At 46.0% G+C, this 13,785-nt stretch overlaps 1 long non-coding RNA gene across 4 annotated transcripts; it reads left to right on the top strand.

Annotated features, from left to right (window-relative positions):
- The first annotated feature begins 1,484 nt into the window (after positions 1 to 1,484).
- On the top strand, positions 1,485 to 8,488 carry LOC122375613. Of its 4 annotated transcripts, XR_006255430.1 has the most exons (4): positions 1,485 to 4,932; positions 5,123 to 6,713; positions 6,891 to 6,963; positions 7,326 to 8,488. It is a non-coding gene; the product is annotated as an uncharacterized LOC122375613 (long non-coding RNA). The 4 variants fall into 4 exon arrangements; XR_006255427.1 differs by having other exon boundaries at positions 5,123 to 6,963; XR_006255432.1 differs by lacking the exon at positions 7,326 to 8,488 and having other exon boundaries at positions 5,123 to 5,733; positions 6,040 to 7,014.
- Positions 8,489 to 13,785: the final 5,297 nt, after the last annotated feature.

Raw genomic sequence — 13,785 nt, 5'->3', positions numbered from 1 at the left:
TTATTCTTCCTAGGAAGTTAGGAAGGTCATATTCCACCTTTTCCGTTGGATTGTCAGCCCTCGTGGACGACTTCAGGGCCGAAGAGGAGGGTACGAGATGGGCACCAACGGGCTGTCCTACGTACCGGCGATTCCAGCCTTAACGGTGGATTGCCAGCCATCATCTACGAGACATTGAACGCTGTCCGCACTGTGCCGGCGCGGGTGGTGGATGCCGACCACCCACCACTAAGGGCTTACATGTAAAATCCCAGCCAGTGCGCACTTTGGTGCGAAATGGGCACCAACGGGCTGTCCATCGTACCGGCAATTCCGACCGCCAAGGTGGATTGCCTGCCCTTGCACAGTTAATCCCTCTTGCCGGGGAGTGTGGTGGAGTGCACACACCACACGCACTGACACATTTTGCCAGTCAGTGCTCAGAAGATAGTCGGCCGTCGATATTTGGAGTTTCGTCCGGGCCCATACTCTCCAACGACGTAATGCCCGTGGTTGCTTAGTCCTGCACCATGCACGTACGGCTCCACAGCTGGGCATCATCGCCGTGGTTGTGGACCAGGCTCCCACGCTAACCACGAAGGCAGGCTTGCTGGGTCGTTGCTGCGGCGACATGCGTCACCTTTAGAGTAAAATAGATAATTTAACCGCATTTGTGTACATTTCGCAAGCTGTCGAACTCGGGCCTCTCATTGTAGTGCCGTTTGACACGCATTCTTTATACCAGTGTTCGCCATGGGCCGGGCTAGCCCAATGGGCCATAGGCTGGGCTGGGCCCTCAATTATGAAGAATCGATGGGCTGTGAATGGGCTGGGCCAAGAACTGTAAAGTGGACTAATAGGTTCCCGACTGAGAGAAATCACAACTACCTAGCTTATTATTGTGCAAGACAAAGAAACAGTTACAGCATATATGTGCAATGTGCATTGTGCATGCTACTTCCAAAAGATAATTGCTTTGCACCTATGGGTGACATATGTATGGTGTCCGTCACTTTCGATCCATTCATTTTGACGAGCTGGGCCGTGCTTGGCTTTGACAATTTTACCATGAATGGGTTCTGGCTGGGCCTGGCTGTGAACCCATGGCCTGGGCGGAGCTGGACTGGGATTTTGCGGCCCGTGGCGAACACTGCTTTACCCCTTCACTTTCTGACATTGGTCAGATGATAATATCCTAGTTCACTGAGCTTCCAATGGAATGCATGAAACAATGATTGCATTCCCTGCTTCAAAAGCAAAATGTGTTTTTTAATTGCACACTTAGCGTTCGATCTTTGCTCGGTGGCTTACGTTCGGTGGCTTGAGCTAGGCTGACAGGCCATTCACGATATGCTTAATAACCACATTGGTATGAAGCATATCATCCGGCTTATCCGAGCGTGAACTGTTTTCGTTGTTAATACTGGTGATGCACAAGCCAACGTAACGTTAGAGGAGACTTCATCTCAAAAGCCGCACTGCCTGCAGGGCTAAAATCCCGGGGGGCGCGTATGGCTCGTATCATTTACGAGGCACGCGACGGGAGCCCTGAGTGGCTCTCTATCGAAAGCTGCTCTAAACCCAGGTCTCACTTGGAGATCGATCTCACTCGGAGATCACGAGTCTGTTGTAGAGTGGCGTCATCTTACGTCCAGTCCACCGAACCGGTGTGCACAATTGCTGGCGGTGGATACCAGACTCCCCCCACGGGTCGTCATGTGCGAGGCAAGGTCGGGGATAAGATGTCACGGCAGCAATTGAAGATAAAATTGAGTTTCTTCATGTAAATGCTAGCAGGCTGCTACATTTGCACAATGAGTGAGTGCAAAGCTTCTCTTTAATTTATACTTATCCTTATCCAAGCAGACTGTTACCTAATACGTCTGAGTCTATATTCACTTCATCCAGGAAAATGCTTCAAAATCGCGTTTTTCGTCGGTAAATAGCATTGTAACCTTGCGTCAGTTGACACAAGATTTCACTGCCGCATCCGGAATCTCAGTGCATAGCTGTCTATGCATCATGAGCTTAGGTATTGTTTCCTTTTTCGTTAGGTCATGCCTCAACTTGTAGCGCTTAATCGCTCATGCCACAACAAAGTTTGCGGACTTGTTAAAGGTTAAAAGAAAATATATTTCCTTCAACAGATGTCCGTCAAATGAGGCTACAAATGAGCTGTTTTCTTCTGCCAATTATGTTACTATAGCACGTTGCTAATGGAAGGCGGTCATGAATAAGACTATTTGCAGTTGTGCCTCATCATCATTTATTTGCCAAATACAATTTCAATTGCTACTGTTATCCCCGGCTATAGTGTCTACGGTGGCGAGCTTTCTCCGCGGACCTTCAACTTCAAGACCTTCTACTTCAAGACCTTCTACTTCAAGACCTTCTACTTCTAGACAACTAAAGGGATATTCGCGTCATACTGTACTCTCGATGACCTGCATGTCGGGCGTGCCATGTCCTGAGGAGCGTTGTTTTCAATACCCTCAGTGCACATACTGCACCAGACTATATTTACGGACGTTGACTGTTTGTTTTAGGCACTGTTTCAAGCATTGTACGATGGCCGAAAACAATAGTATTTGTTAACGTTTTCAAGTGCCATTCGGAATATCCGAAACTACGACGCAATGTTAGTTGGAAATAACGTATCTAGTTAATCATGTTATCGCATGATGTTCTTGTTCATTGGCAAACATTATTTCAGCAGTCGATACGTCCTCCAAACTTCAGTAACTGTTACTATATAGTCCCCGTTCGTCACAAACAACCGTTGACATTTTGTCAACCTCAAATTCGAATATATTAACCGTTTACACGCACGAGAATATCCCTTTATCCAAACTAGCAAGTGTGTCTACTGTTTTCTTACTAGGCAAACAAAAGTTTGTCACAGCATGTGCGCAGTTCACTTTACCTATGTGCATTCATACTAAAAGCCATTCGTCCACATGCAAGTTATTTATTTGCGCTATTGACGTAAGCTTTCATGAAGGCCAAACCAATGCTGATTCGTCAATGCTGATTGTCAGCTTGAAAGTAAAGATGAGCAAAGTGGTTCAACTGAATCTTATGGTTGCAGTAGGGCATATTAGAAGTAAGTGACAAGTATATGTCAGCAATTGTTTATGCTTCTTAACCCTAGATACTTTTGATTCGATCCTTTGGGTGATGACGTAATGTGGCAGAAAACAGTAGACACACTTCATCTCATCGGAAACCCTGAATGATTGGTATTTGTGAGCATGTGTGCCTGTGAGTGTGTAAGGGTGGATGTGGGTGTGTGGGTATGTATGTGCGTATGTGAGCGTGTGCGTGTCATCTTACACGTAATTTAGTGAATGAGTGAATAGGTACTAGTTTTCAAGTAAATACGTGCATGAGTGCGTGTAGTCAGTGGTGTATGGAACTAGCATTGTGCCTGCCTGCTGCCAACGAAATATGCAAGCCCACACAGAGAAAACAGTTTTATTGTGCAAAACTTCATGCTGCTGGCAGGGTTTACATGCAAGTCACATATTGCAGGTCTACCATAAGCAGAGCGATGTGACATCTGATAAGTACCTAACTCACAGCAACACATACTCTGCATGTCCAGGGAAAGTGAGTTGTGCTCGGAACAGATTGGCCAGACAGTTTTGTCCTATCAAATTCAGAATTGTTTCATCCTCCTCACAGTTGCCATTAACATCATGAGCACACATTATTGCTAGATCTGAATGCCAGCTGCCTATTGCACCGCTGGCACGTATGTTTGAGACAAAGGTGCCGCCAGTTTTCCACCTCGCTGCTGATACAATGCAATACTGCTACAAAATGTCCGTGTTCAGTGTTTTTAGTGTTGTATGTTTGTATATGAGTCTTGCGTCGTGTGAACATTACCTACATGAGTTTAAAGTGTTCCCGCGAAAGTAGGTACTGAATTAGCTCAAGCCAGGATTGCGTTGCGGATATATTTGTAGGCCATACAATGTTTTATGGCGTCATTTACGACATTTCCTGTTTTTCTTGTCGTTGTATGCACGTGAGTTGTGCCGCATGTTGCGCTTGCAAATCATGTTCTCAATGTCATTTTCTTTTGGTACAATTGGTCACCACTACACATCACTCGCATACACTCGCCCAAGCAAGTCGGATATCAATCACTGTCCAGAAGTGCATGATGCATTCAACCACGCATAGAACACTGGCACACCAAGAACATGAACTCACGCAAAAACGAGAGGGCTATCACACGACTTCGCATTGGACACACCGCTATCACACACAACTACATCATCACAAGAAGCCCGAGACCGAAATGCAACACCTGCAACACTTTCATCACTGTCAAACATCTGCTACTCACATGCCCACAATACCGACACCACAGGACACACATACAAACATACTGCAGAGACGCCAACATCCCACTAACACTCACAACACTGCTCGAGGACTTACACCCCGAGCTAACAACACTACTCATCCACTAAAGACACAACACTGGGCTGATCAATGACCTGTAAATCTCCTCCCCTAGAGCCAAGGACAAAAAAGCCAAAAAAGCCAAAAAAAGAAGCCAAAAAGAAAAAACAATATTCAAAACAATGAGAATCAAAATAAAAGACCCCAGAATGGCAAAATGGCAAAAAAAAAAACAAAAACAAAAAAACATAATAGAAGGGGCAATTCGGCTACCCGGGAGGAGATAGCTAGGAACCCTGTCCCACCCCTCAGCCCACCCTTACGAGCCAAGAAGACGACGGACACTTCAAGACAACGGACGGACCAACAACGAAGACGGACGACAGAACCGGGCCCAAATACAGGACGCTGTGGTGGCCCGTAAGCCACAAATACCATACCATACCATACCAGTGCATCATGCAGCAGAAGAAGCTTCATTGAACACACTCGTCATCATGAACGGCATCTAGGAGTTTCATGAGTTTGGATCTGTGACCAGTAAGTGGAATGGGAGCATAATGGTACACGCTACCAAACCAGATTTTTTATAAACAAAAACATTACGTTTATTACCGTTTGGAGGTGATTTGTTTTATTCGGTCATAGTGTCAATGTCATGTTTGATCATATAGGTAACGAAAAGCGTACCTATTCAAAACGCTTATTCCTTGTCATGATGTGCCTGCAGGTTGTTTTCGCAGTATCCAATAGCAACCGTGTATGACCAGGTGCCGCTTGGACGCCTTGTCCAGCCACGTCTTCCGGGACTGTGTGATGACTGCCTCTGCAATCTCAAGTGCCAGTTTCTGCCTCCGGCCTATTTCTTTATCAAAGGATGTTGGTAACTGAACGACCAGCTCTGCTCCAAGATTCCAAATCGTTTTACGGTATTGTATGCCTACAAAACGTTAGTATTTGTTTTGGAGGCGGTAATACTCGGATGAACTGACCTTTATGGGTGGGTATTCAACGTTGAATCAAGTAGGCTTGTAGCCATCTGCCTATTGACTTCTAAGGGTTTTAGTAAAATTTATATAATATCTCATCTGAAATGCATTTTCACTCTCAGTCGTCGAAATTGAAAAATCATAAGCTTAGAAATCCGCGGGCTTGACATATTATATTTTCTCGACGATTCGTTTCGACTTGCCGACATGTCAGCTAATCATCCGCTGCTTCTCCTATTTTCACAGGTGCATTACTCTCAAGTGCCAGTTTCTGCCTCCGGCCTATTTCATTATCAAAGGATGCTGTTAGCTGAACGAACAGCTCTGCTCCAAGATTCCAAACGTTTTTACGGTATTGTATGCCTACAAAACGTTAGTATTTGTTTTGGAGGCGGTAATGCTCGGATGAACTGACCTTTATGGGTGGGTATTCAACGTTGAATCAAGTAGGCTTGTAGCCCTCTGCCTATTGACTTCTAAGGGTTTTAGTAAAATTTATATAATATCTCATCTGAAATGCATTTTCACTCTCAGTCGTCGAAATTGAAAAATCATAAGCTTAGAAATCCGCGGGCTTGACATATTATATTTTCTGGACGATTCGTTTCGACTTGCCGACATGTCAGCTAATCATCCGCTGCTTCTCCTATTTTCACAGGTGCATTACCAGTCGTCTTTACCGTCGATACCGTTGAAGATTTTACCGTCGATCAGGGAGCACCCATTGCGCTGGCCGTTGCTGGCACTTTTTTATTTGTCACTAGCTATTAGTTATCTGCACATATACATTAGCCACCTGTGCACCCGGTTACACTAGCTCTCATCATCTAGTTCTACGTATGTGTGTGTTTGTTTTAATTGAATTGCCAATGAATTCGGTAGACATGCTCCGCCCGCAAACATGTACCACATGATGCAGTCCACTGAATGTAGCAGTTAATCACTCGTAAAAAGCAGTCAGGTTTTCGTATAGTGTAGGTTTGCATCTATGTAAGCATGTGTTCACACTCATGAGCGATCGACACATGATATTGCATTTCCTGTTCAGTTACATTTTTAGCACTGGAACACGATGCTCATACACTGTGTTGTTATCTTTCTTTTTTCGCCTGCTCCTTCCTCCAACTTGTGTCTTTGAGTATTTCAGTCACATGCTCAAACGTTCTTAAATGCTCTCGCCATCGGTTTACGGATGCGTTGAAAACGGACATGTGTTGACCAAATTTAACAATATGCGGACAATGGATCGACTTCTTGAAGCCTCTGGGCGTGATACACCTTCTCCATCACCATCAAGAGATCAACATTTTCGAAGACACTTGCGTACGGCCGGTATGTATTCATATTTGAATGTCCATTGTCAACACGTTGCAGAATGCTTTACATTTTGTGTGATCATTTACTGTCCTCATTCCTACACAATGCCAACATGTTTGTCATCGTCTTCATGTACCTATCTATTGGGATTGATGTTTGCGTTTACTGACAGACACTTGTCAACATTTTCAGTAGTGTCCGGCGCAATGCTGAATGCGACCTGTTATCTGTTGGATCTACTCTGTGAGCCCGAACCCCAGTGCAAGTGAGTTGTTTGTTACACCAGTGCCCGAGCACTCTGTAATATGTGCAAGAGCCTGTGACTTTGTTTGCTTGGCTAACTAAACGCATACCTACGGAAAATCATTCCAACGTTGCTTTGGTTTTCAGTGTTTTACTGCATTTTTAAAGCAGTGCCTACACATATCAATCAAATATATCCCGCGCACCGACCGGGGGGGGGGGGCGGATATCCGCCCCCTGAGGTTTTCCCACTATCTACGCTTTTCAGGTTTACAGGAAAACCATGCGCAGGATATTCTAAATGCCTTAATATGGTCCATTCCATAACCATCTAACCGAATTCCCGGTATTATTTTTTTCGCAAAACTTCTCCCTTTCTAGCAGTGGCACTGTTCGACTACAGCGCTGGACGTCGTCTACTTTTTGCTAGAAGCAAATGTCACCATCCGTCCATGAACTTCGGGCTGCTCACAGCTATATTGCCTTGGCAAGTTCTTTGAGCACTTAATACTGGACTTGGGCTGCGAAAGCTAATGACAATTTGGGGAGCTTGATATTGCAATGGCTATGACGTGAAGGTCCAATATGGCGAACAGCTCGACTATTCACCATTGTCAACGCTTATGATAGCTAAATATCATTGTGCTTGGTGTACATTCACGTCTCGTTTCCTTGCTCCATTTGTACCTCACCGGTCGTCCGTCCCCACAGGCCTCGGCTGCAGCACAAGCTACATTCATCGGCCCAATCATCAGTTATTCGTCCTGCAAGTTTTAAGTCACTTCGTTGTGACCCGGACATCGTCATCTTTCAACGAGTTCAAATGATTATTTCATTCATCATCGTCGATCAGACTCATCATGTAAAGACACTTCCATAATGCTAGCCGCCATCTACGTTTGTGCAGGAAGCAAATATCAGGTTGTTATTAGCTGCGGGCTACTCAGTACCGACTGAAGTACTGGCAGTAGTGTGCGAGCACCTAATACGTGTATTGTGATACCAAAGCTAAAACGGATGATAGCTTAGCGCATAGCGCCCTACCGCTTTCCACACACACACACAAACAAAACTTGACTTTGGGCATTAGCACCATGGCAGGATAAACAGGCAGTTTCGCTGTTTTTCACTGCTTTCATTGGCAGGTGTTACTGCTCATTCCCGTTTTATGTGATGTTAGAACAGCCCTTCACCATAGTCCTGTTTTCTCCTTTGCCGTTTTCCATAGACATCAGATGCGACATGCACTCCAACGATCGGTCAGGCGCATCACCGTCAATCCGGTCGCCTGTTAAGCAGTTCGTAATCACCGTCAGTCTTCGACATCTGTCAACACACTTATCCACATTATCGCCTTACTTTTGATCTTATCAATATGCAAGAATGAGTGCAAAATGCATTCCAATATTGCATCAGTTGATGTTGTATCGCAATGACACCGCGTCCTCACCTCACATCTGTTGTGCATACTTGATCACGAATGCCAGTTATACGCAGATTCACATGGTGAAGTTTTACTCCGTTGACGTTTTCTTTCAATACTTGTAGTCGATCAAGAGGGATTACAGTTGCACATTAGGGGTACCCATTTTTGGGTCAATTTTCCAAATTTTAGGTGGGGGTGGATTTTCCCATTATTTGGTCTATTCTGATTCCATCTGTGCCAAAAATAGCGAAATCAAACGATTTCTAGGGGTCGCGAATTCAAAATGAAAATGCCAATTTTAGCGAAAAATTGACCAAAATAATGTTATTTTATTTTGGAACAAGGTTGCCATGCGAACAGGTTGGAGTCAATTTTCCCATTATTTGGTCTATTCTGATTCCATCTGTGCCAAAAATAACGAAACCAAACGATTTCTAGGGGTCACGAATTCAATATGAAAATGTCAATTTTAGCGAAAAATCGACCAAATTAACATTATTTTATGTTTGGACAAGGTAACCATGTCAACAGTTTGGGGTCGATGTTATCATTTTTTGCTCCGTTCTGGATCTAGCAGTGACAGAAATAACGATATCAGACCACTTTTAGTGGTCGCGAGCTTGCATTGGAAGTTTTAATTTTACTTGGAAAAATGACTTCATTTTAACGACTACAAATATGCAAAGCCAATGTGTTGCAGTGGTATTGATGACTGTTGGACACCGTGCAACACTACTTCAGTTGTATATTTGACGTGCAGCGGTAAAAGAGAGCACCAAATATATCTACAAAGACATAAAAACAGCACTAAGCGACGCCGGTATGCGTGACCTTTTCCAATTCGCTAGACGACCTCCCCGAGTCCCGAAGTTGCAGAGACGGCAGAGGGAGGGGCGCAAGCTTTACACCACCGCGCCTTTGGGTGACCGCTGTGCTGGAGTGTAGCTTTGCCCCTCCCCCACAAACACCCACAACCAAACACAGAATGCGATTGTGCATATGGAAAGACAGCTGGCGGAGAACATCACAGGAGGAGAGGAACAATGAACTTCATCCTCACCCCATTATGAAAGCAATATGTTTGCAATCTTGCTGATGACGGACAGCACTGGTCTGGCCGAACGCGTGCACGACTGCTCGTGGCTCCAGTTCTGGGCATGTGCCACTACAAGAAGCTGTTGACATGAAACGGGTGCAGATACCATGCCATGGAACTAGTGCCTGGTGATGGCCGCTGCCAGAAGTATCCTTGCAAGATAAAGTAACGGATCTTACGCTGCACTCACAAGTCACAGGCCCAGTCCAAACCCTCAGATGGTGCTGAACTGAAGTCGAATGGCATTGCCTAAAGCTGAGAATTAGGAAGGTACCAAGTCTAAACGACTCAGCCAACTCCGAGGCAGAACCGTTTACTGACTCTTGGCATTGCCTGGGGGCCGACCCAGTGGGTGGGCCACGGACCTTATGGTGGCGGACCTGATTCTCCTCCTCTTCAGCCTTTGCACGCACACTCCTTTATATGATGCGTCCTGGTGCCACCACGGCCCATGCAGGATGAAAATCTTCTGCTACTTTATAGGTTCTTCAGATTCAGACGCTAATTACCTGAGATCACAAGTGATCTGTGCCAGAAGCTGTGAAAGTTCTTCGTCAACTACCTATCAACCGTGCACGTATGTCAGCGCATGGCTAGTCCCCCGTGTCGAATAATTAATATGAACTCGTAAATGATCGGAGTGTATCGGAAACTCTTACATGAACGGTGTGTATCTGTTCCCACTGAAGAAATGAAATGGTACATGGTTGGTGGGCATGGATAGAATCGACTCTTTGGAGTTTCTGTTTTTGGATCAGAAGTTGATTTTTTTGGTATAGAACACCCATAGGTATTTGTCCTACCCTGTCTAAAGGTGTATTACATCCTAGCCGTGAGCGGGACGGCGTTTCTTGTGGAAGTATACGGTCGAAATGGTTTGATCGTTTTTGAATTACATGGTTTGAAATACATTCGGAGCCATGATCTGCCAGATGTATCCTGAGCTAATTTGCACAAACTTGAATTGTATAATGGACACAAAGAGCCTGTCATGAACTGAGATATGGCAACTGAAACTTCACATAGTTTGACCTCAAAGGTCATCAAAGGTCACTAATGCAACACAAAAAGAAAATATCAAAAATGATTGCACGCTGACCAGAATGATACCAGCAACAGGAGCAAAACATCCCGGCGCTTTTCACCAAATGTTACAATATCGACATTGTAATGATCGCTAGTAAAGTATTGAACCGTAACCACGTGATAGAGCACATCGATCTGGATGAAAAGGGAGCGTTCAATGACCCCTCTACCCGACTCTCGAAACAAAAAGTTTGCCTTCGTTGCGATTTACTATCAGCGTAAAATAAGCATATTTCTAGGTAAATACGCAAATTTCAATCTCAATTCGCGACCCCTAAACCACCTTTGATTTCAATATTTTTGGCACCATTGGAATCAGGAGCCGCGAAATAATGGGAAAAACCACCCCCACCCACAAATTTCCAAAATCGGGAAAAATGGGTACCCCTATTGCACATGCGGCCTTACACATGCGTCCTTACATGTTAGCTGATTGATATGTTGGACACACTGGTTCCTGTGACTCATATAACTATTCTATTTGCGTCGGTTTGCGGGTTTTTTGAAACGCTCAGTTTTTGCAGCGAGCTTTTTCTCTTAGGGCCTGCGAGATAGCCGCGGAACCACATATCTCTTAAGCATTGGCCTCAGACACAGGAATGCGGCCGATTCACGTGACAAACTCGATGGCGGTCCCTCCATCCCGGAGAAATTCGCCGTCATATATATGCTTAACACAGAGCCGAGCGGCGGCTGACAGGTGGCCGGCTCGCGGGAGATCGGCAGCCGACACTCGAAAAATCGACAGCCCGCCGCTGAATGCACGAGCGAAAATGAGCGAGGTACCGCCGTTCCGGAGATCCAGGCACTGCAGCCGGCGGCCGGCCGGGGTCGCCGTAAATGCCCAGTCGGGGCAGGTGCTGCCACCTGTGCAGTCGTCCGGCCAGAGCCGCCGTGCGCGGTAGGTCCGCGTGCGGCCGCCAGAGGGATATCGTCACGCGCGTCGCTTCAAACCTTACGAATCTACAAAAAGTTAGCTAACTTTAATAAGAGAGACGGTAAAGCTACAATTCCAACGCTGAATGTTGGGCAAAAGCAAAGGGATCCAACACAGCCATCTGTATTTACTGTATTTACCCTTTTCAGTCAGCAATAAGCCCCAGCAATCGCACCGCTGTAAAACTCGCAAGCTGTTCACCGTGCAGGGTATTGCATTATAACCATCCACCGACTGATAACTTACAGCTATAACCGCAAGATGGGTAGGACGCGAAGAACAAGTGGGGAACAACAGGTAGGAAGGTGAATCGCATTTCACATAGCTAGGATGCACTTCTAATAGGTAGGTAATTCAGTTCAATTTGCAAGTAAATCATTGATAATTCAAAAAAGGATTCCGAGACCAAATTATTGATCGTCGTATGATTTAAACGTCGAAAAGTTACAAGTTTTTCGCGGTATTTAGGCAAGTAAATACCAAGTATTTTAGAACAAGTTCTTTGCGGTATTTAGGCAAGTAAATACCAAGTACTTTGGCAGGTTTTCAGCACATTAGCAAGTTTTCAGTACATTAACAAGTAGCAGGTGATACAGCAAGCTGGCAGGTATTCTGGCAAGTTTAACAAGTTTTTTCGCGAATATCTAAGCTTCTAGACGTCCAATCAACACGGGACGAACACCAATCGGTCCCAAATTTTCTCCTTAATCATTTTATGGCCAACGCGACGCGTAGCGAGCCAAGATATCTTGTATAACTATTCTATTTGCGTCGGTTTGCGGGTTTTTTGAAACGCTCAGTTTTTGCAGCGAGCTTTTTCTCTTAGGGCCTGCGAGATAGCCGCGGAACCACATATCTCTTAAGCATTGGCCTCAGACACAGGAATGCGGCCGATTCACGTGACAAACTCGATGGCGGTCCCTCCATCCCGGAGAAATTCGCCGTCACTATATGCTTAACCCTCGCATGTGTGCGGCGTTTTCCAGCTTCTAATGTGTAGGGGGGGGGTCGGTTGGACCCCCCCCTTGCCGTTTGGCCCCTGATTGAGCTAGAGCTTCGCGGAAAAAACGAGCGTGTTGCCCGTGACGAGAGGAAGCCGATGATACCCAATTTTAAGGTCCTAGGTCATTGGTTGACCTTCCAGGTCAGGTCAATGACCCAAAGTCGGGAAAATCGGGACCTGTTAGAAAGTCGTAAAGTGTGGCTGCTAAGGGGTTTTTCGGGGTGCTGATCACGAATATCGTGTTAGTTTTGATCACAGATGATGTCTTGAAGCATTTAGACCAGGTCGGGTCAGGTCAGGTCAGGTCAACCAGTAGGCGTCGTGACGGGTATTCGTAGTACGTGTCAACCGCCTCTGACAGCTTCGTAACATGTTACGAAGTCACCAAAACTACTTCGTAAATGTTCAAATGGTTGCTAAATTCGAATTCAGCTCCAAAAACTAGCCTAGAAACATGTAAAACTCGAAAAAGTGACCCGAGGTCACCCGAGGTCACCAAAGGTCAATGACCTGACCTGACCTTCAGGTGACCTTGACACACACGGGAGTAACATCAAATCACATGTTTGAACGTTTGAAACCACGAAAAGCTTGCAAACTCGCGGCTAGTGCGAGCCGACATACGCGAAATCGCGATTACGGCCAAACATGGTCTCGGAAAAGAGGTCACAGGTCAAAGGTCATTTGGGTCAGGGTCATGAAATTTTCAGGGTAGGTGTAAAATTGATCAATGCGAGGGTACTGAAAGTTTCGTCGCGATCGGCCGCTTTTTACGCGAGTTATTCGCGAAAAACCATGGGGGGGGGTCCATCCGACCCCCCCCCTACACATGCGAGGGTTAACACAGAGCCGAGCGGCGGCTGACAGGTGGCCGGCTCGCGGGAGATCGGCAGCCGACACTCGAAAAATCGACAGCCCGCCGCTGAATGCACGAGCGAAAATGAGCGAGGTACCGCCGTTCCGGAGATCCAGGCACTGCAGCCGGCGGCCGGCCGGGGTCGCCGTAAATGCCCAGTCGGGGCAGGTGCTGCCACCTGTGCAGTCGTCCGGCCAGAGCCGCCGTGCGCGGTAGGTCCGCGTGCGGCCGCCAGAGGGATATCGTCACGCGCGTCGCTTCAAACCTTACGAATCTACAAAAAGTTAGCTAACTTTAATAAGAGAGACGGTAAAGCCACAATTCCAACGCTGAATGTTGGGCAAAAGCAAAGGGATCCAACACAGCCATCTGTATTTACTGTATTTACCCTTTTCAGTCAGCAATAAGCCCCAGCAATCGCACCGCTGTAAAACTCGCAA

This window comes from Amphibalanus amphitrite, unplaced genomic scaffold (genome assembly GCF_019059575.1).
Source record: "Amphibalanus amphitrite isolate SeventyFive unplaced genomic scaffold, NRLGWU_Aamphi_draft 000041F_arrow, whole genome shotgun sequence".
NCBI classification, from domain to species: domain Eukaryota; kingdom Metazoa; phylum Arthropoda; class Thecostraca; order Balanomorpha; family Balanidae; genus Amphibalanus; species Amphibalanus amphitrite.
This window is presented reverse-complemented; position numbering and strand designations above follow the sequence as displayed.